This window comes from Phoenix dactylifera, chromosome 11, assembly GCF_051530095.1.
Source record: "Phoenix dactylifera cultivar Ajwa chromosome 11, Ajwa_hap1_PhDact_Kaust_v1.1, whole genome shotgun sequence".
Classification (NCBI taxonomy): Eukaryota; Viridiplantae; Streptophyta; class Magnoliopsida; order Arecales; family Arecaceae; genus Phoenix; species Phoenix dactylifera.
The window spans coordinates 9,515,286-9,521,103 of NC_143200.1; the positions used below are offsets into that span (position 1 = coordinate 9,515,286).

At 36.4% G+C, this 5,818-nt stretch overlaps 1 pseudogene across 1 annotated transcript; it reads left to right on the forward strand.

Annotated features, from left to right (window-relative positions):
- The first annotated feature begins 860 nt into the window (after positions 1-860).
- On the forward strand, positions 861-5,518 carry LOC120105170 (beta-glucosidase 31-like; annotated as a pseudogene). The gene is made up of 14 exons (XR_015971586.2): positions 861-1,134; positions 2,084-2,161; positions 2,239-2,292; positions 2,382-2,457; positions 2,554-2,625; positions 2,761-2,848; positions 2,953-3,214; positions 3,501-3,617; positions 3,762-3,986; positions 4,268-4,272; positions 4,432-4,454; positions 4,544-4,658; positions 4,769-4,877; positions 5,183-5,518. The product of XR_015971586.2 is annotated as a beta-glucosidase 31-like (transcript).
- Positions 5,519-5,818: the final 300 nt, after the last annotated feature.

A 5,818-nucleotide genomic window follows, 5' to 3' on the forward strand; every position in this document is an offset into this window, starting at 1 on the left:
TAAAATAAGATAAACAACATTTGATTGATTGTTGAAGGATCCTTTTATAAAGTACAATTTTTACTTGTTTATACTAAGAGTCAATAACTGCATATTGTGATAGTTGGTACCACGTTTGGCCGCCACTCTTAGTAATTTTGATAATTAAGGCAAGTTAGCCTCCACCATGCACGTTCATTAGCATGGTTGGAATGCAACTTTCAAACTAATAATCATACCTTTTGGTCTTAGCTTAGCTTAGTTTATATTGACCATCCCTTTTACTTTGGTCTAAGATACAAGTCCATGTTTGAGATTAGTTGCCTGAGTCTGTCTCCATATATTACGGTTGATCATGGCCATGTTCTAGGCTTTTGATCTATTTTTGACCTAACTGTCCTCCGATCTCTACCTCCACACTGGATGAAATTGTCATGGTTCCCAATCCAACAAAAATCATATGATTCTCGCATACTCTGGTTTCATCAAACCTAATCCATATGATGCTAGCTTATTCTTAGCTACTAGCTAAATTGTTAATATAGGGTGTAAACACTATCATTCAAGTTTATTGTATAATGTGCAATAGAAATTTGGCTATTAAAGCATTCTAGTTATTGTAATTTGTTATAATATTATATTGTAATTTAAAAACTGCTAAAAAAGGAGAAAAACAATATGCACTAAGGCTAATACCAATGATGCAAGTACTAATGATAGAAGTTTCTATATGAAAGTACAACTTATGCAAAGTATCTGTGCAAATATTAATAAAGCTAGTACTAATGACTGAAATTTTACATGGCCATCATAAAAATTCCTTGCCTAATTTGCAACAAAAAATTGGCTATAGAACCCTTCTATTTATTATAATTTATTTTATTGCTATATTTCATCTTAAGAATAATTGAAAAAAGAAAAGTAACTATATCATGTGCATAACACAGATTATATGTTAGTACAAATTAAGACTGAGACTGACAATATAGTTAAGAGTAGCTTGGCAAGGAAATGCAAACGGTGGTGGGGATCGAGAGAGGGTGGTCTTTGTGGAGCCTTCTCCTTGCTTTGTCGATAGTAGCTAGGGTGATAGCCACTGATAGAGATGACTTCCCAGATGGCTTTATTTTTGGTGCTGGTACCGCTGCCTACCAGGTAAGACAACTATGCATCCATCTGTGTATGTTTGTAGTGTATGTGAACCTTGGTAGACAAATTAAAGGTTGCTTTGGAAAAAAAGTTATGTATGTATGTATATATGTACGTAGATAGATAGATAGATAGATAGATAGACAGACAGACAGATCGATCGATCGATCGATAAATGAAGCGGGTGGACTAAATCACCCTCAAGTAGATAATGTTATGATTTATGTTGACTAAGTGAATCCTACTAAAACTTTTCAGGGCAAAAAAATTGATGAGCAATCTTCAGAATTTTTCATTTTTTTTGGATTGAAAATGAGCTCCAAGTTTCTCAGGTATTAAAAATCGAAACACAGCAGCTATCCTCATCTCCAGGAACTACTGATTGGAGTGAAAATTAAGATATTCTTATCACAAATAAGTCTTTTACCATGTTACTTCTTGGATATTAATACAAAATAGTCTGGCCTTTCCTTGTAAATCAAAGAAACGATATCATTGATGGGCTGATCTCTAGATTTTTAACGAAAAAGATAAATATGCTCATGTTTTAGCCCCTGGCTAATGCTAAAAATAATTGCAAATAAAATGCAAGTGGATAAATAATTGAGATCGGTCAGTTTAATAACATTTTTTTGGTATTAATAATGGATGAGAGTTACAACGGTTCTCTCCTTTTCTGTTGTCTATTGTTTGGGAAAATAAAGCACTAACAAAGAACGCAAATTTAAAGCTGATTAGCGATTACTAGCTTAAACCCATCAAAATCAGAATTGCCACATAAAAATCAGAATTTACAAGCAATGCGGTGAAAACAACAATAAAAGTAAAAAAAAAAAAAGAAGCACAATTAAGAAAACTAGTTAATAGACTAAGATCTGGTAAAGAAACAAGGATTCAGCTACCCGGTATCCATATGTGACTCAGCTCGTAAGAGGGCTGTTCTGGTGGACTGCAGGCAGAAGGAGCAGTTGCAGAGGATGGAAGAAAGCCCAGTATCTGGGATACTTTCACCCATGCTGGTCAGTCAAATACTGTCATGTCAAGTGTTGTGAAGTAGTATTTCAGTCTTTAGATCAAGTCTTATAGGTTTCCTTGCAGGGAGAAGTAAAGACGAGCACAGGAGACATAGCAGCAGACCAGTATCAGAAATACAAGGGCAAGCCTGTCTACTACTCGAAGAGATGCGCTGCTGTTATAACACAAGCATAGTTTGAAGAATTGCAGGCAAATATCCTTTTTTTATTTGATGGCAGGAAGATGTGAAACTGATGCATGAGATGGGCCTGGAAGCTTATAGATTTTCCATCTCCTGGTCCCGGCTTATTGCTGGTAACTCTGTGGATGACTTCTTTATTTTTTGTGTTACAACAGAAGCAGTTATTATCCAAAACTTGAGTATGATGCTTCATGGTCCTACTCTTGCAGATGGGCGAGGACCTGTCAATCCAAAAGGATTGCAGTACTACAACAATCTAATAAATGAGCTGTTAAGCTATGGTATGGAAATGATTATCTAAGTAAAGAATCTGATGTTATTAGATGGGAATTACACTTTTTTGAGGAATTTGATTTCCTGATGACCTAATTGCTGAAGACCTTATTTATTTTTTTCAAACATTGGTAATCCTGCAGGAATAGAACCCCATGTAACTATTTACCACTTCGACCTTCCCCAAGCATTGCAATATGAGTATGCAGGATTTCTGAGCCCAAAGATAGTGTAAACTTCTGCACTAATTATATATATATCACATGAAAATTTAACTCATGTTTATTCATAATAGCAATGCAGCGAAGTGGTTTTATGATATGGTTTTGATGCAGAGAGGATTACACAGCTTATGCTAATGTCTGCTTTAGAGAATTTGCTGATAGAGTGAAGTTCTGGACTACTTTCAACGAACCTAACCTAGAAGCAGTTGGTGGTTATGATGTTGGGCTGTTTCCACCAGCGCGCTGCTCTTATCCGTTTGGCCTCGCCCTTAATTGCACCAAGGGGGACTCGACAACAGAACCTTACATCGTTGTTCACAATATATTATTATCCCATGCATCAGTTGCCTCCTTGTACAAGGACAAGTATCCGGTCCCCAAACTCTCACCGTGTTTCTGTTCCTCAAAAGACCGTATTTCTGTTTCAAGCTATATATGTATATCGTGAGGCCAACGAAACGACCGACTGAATGGCAGCATATGTTGTGAGCCACTCAGAAGGTGAGAAGAGAGATGCCGGTGCACTTCGGAACCTTTTATTTTCTGATTCTATTTTCTGATTCTATTGGACGTATTCGTACTCGTGTTGTATGAAATACCCATTTTAGCCAAAAAAAAAAAAAAAAAACATCACAAGCTTCGAACCTTTTCGTGTGCAGGCAGAGCAAGGAGGTCGGATAGGACTGACCATCCTAAGCTTTAGGTTTGAGCCTTTCACAAACTCAGCAGAGGATATTGCTGCGGCACAGAGAACGATTGAATTCCAACATAGGGTGGTAAGAACTATGAGTTTGCGGTTGCTCATTTTCCTCTTTTTCCCCTCTTTTTATTCCTTCTTTTCGTCCCTTTTCCTTATCTAGTCCAAGCAAACAAAAACTTGAGAATTAGGAGAATCTCGGAAATCATCTGCTTTGAACTAGGACCGTGGATCCTCTTGTATATGGAACATACCCTGCTGCCATGAAGAAGATTGTAGGATCTCGATTACCATCTTTCACTGCAGAAGAATCAAAGAAGTTGAAAGCATCATATGATTTTATCGGCCTCAACCATTACACATTATTTTATGTGAAAGCAGCTCCTAAGCATCAGGACAGGAATGAGAGCGACTACCTTGGAGATGTATCTGTCACATCAAGTAAACAGCTTAGGACCATTTAAACATTTGCTTTTAAGAGAGCCAGTCTTTAGAGTTATTACGAGTACAACATATCATTATAACCTGAAGAGCAATTTCAAGTTTACATACATCATTCTTTATACCAAGTAATGACAGAACACTACCTCACTGATTTTCTGCTTAACCATATTAAAAACTCAGTAATGTATATATGAATATGTGCAAGAATTTACATCTTTTAATGATATAAACATTCTCTCTCGGCTTCAACTCTGTTGCTTCACTGGCTTGTGCTGTCTGTTCCAGACAAGGTGTACTGATTAGGCCAACTTACAAGACACTAGAGTCATTAGATTTTTTTTCCTCCATCAATATAATAATCAATTTCTGTATAAAAGTAGTTCTTAGTTTGTCATTGGTTTCCTTAAAATAATTATAGTGTTGATAGCAAATGTGCCCTTTTGATGCAGTGCTGACCAGGAACTTTCGGAAGGTGTGCAATAAACTGGTCATTGAGTCAGCTTAAGCGCTAATCAGGACAGTATGTTCTCAATCCTTGACACAAATTAAAACTTTATGCAGGATTTCAGTTACTCAAGCAAGCCTCCTCCAAAACCAGCTTCATGGGGTCTGAGAAAATTGCTTGAACACGTTAAAGTGAAATATGGAAATCCTCCAATTATTATCTATGAAAATGGTAAGGAAAATATCCTCCCTTTTGTTTTCCCTACAGCTGAATATTTGTTTTGAATATCCTTAAAGTTATGGAAACTATCCTAAAATACCTTAATTGTATGCGCTATTCAGGATATCCGGAGTTAAATGTTAACAGTACAGCGAATGCACATTTTTATAATGATGATTTGAGAGCAAGCTTCTTACAACAGTACTTAGAAAGCCTGCTTCTGTCTATAAGGTAATCATCTATGATTGGAGAGCAACCTTCTGCTTCCCAATTATAACACCAGAATTCTCTACCAAAACACTTCCTAAGCATTGAGTCTATGCATGCATATCTCAAGCGCTGGGTTCTTGTTGGGAATCACTACCCAGAAGATGCACGTAAGAGACTGCTAAATAGATGATTGCACCCTGTGCATATGCAAATAGATGACTATGATTTTATAGAGGTTATATTCACCAGCACTTATAGCAACAGCACTCAGCATTGTTCAACTCAATTCAGTTCTCTGTTTCATCTGAAGCAATATCTGTATGCAGGAACGGATCAAATACACAAGGATACTTTGTCTGGTCTTTCATAGACTGTTTCGAGCTTGCATTTAGTTATACTGCTCGCTATGGCATCCATGGAGTTGACTTCATTGACAAAAATAAAACAAGGTATCCAAGAGTTTCTGGGGAGTGGTATTCCATGTTTCTCACGAATGGTGGATTGAGGAGGAGAACATCTGGCAATGCCTATGTTGAGTAAACATAGGCCAGAATCTATATTAAGAGGATAAAACCTAAACATTTTGAATCATAAGCTATGATATGTTATTTCCTATTTAGGCTATAGGCAAAAAACAGAAATATATGCATGCACTGTGCTCATGTTAGTTGCATACTTTGTCTTAATGAAAAGCAAGTTCGGGCATTCCCTAGCTTTTAGAGAGAGAGAGAGAGATTGTGAAAATGCTTGTAGCACTGGATGAAGTTGTAATTTCATTATGAGATTGGAAAAAAAGAAAGACCATTAGAATATTTTTTTTGCCTTATTACATCTTTATGATCATGAAAAAACATAGGTTCGTGTAGCCTTTTGTTTGCCCATTCAAAAACCCAGGAAGAAAAATAAACTAGATTATATAACATGCAGGATGAAACTATTTGTTTTTGAAGTTATTTGTAATG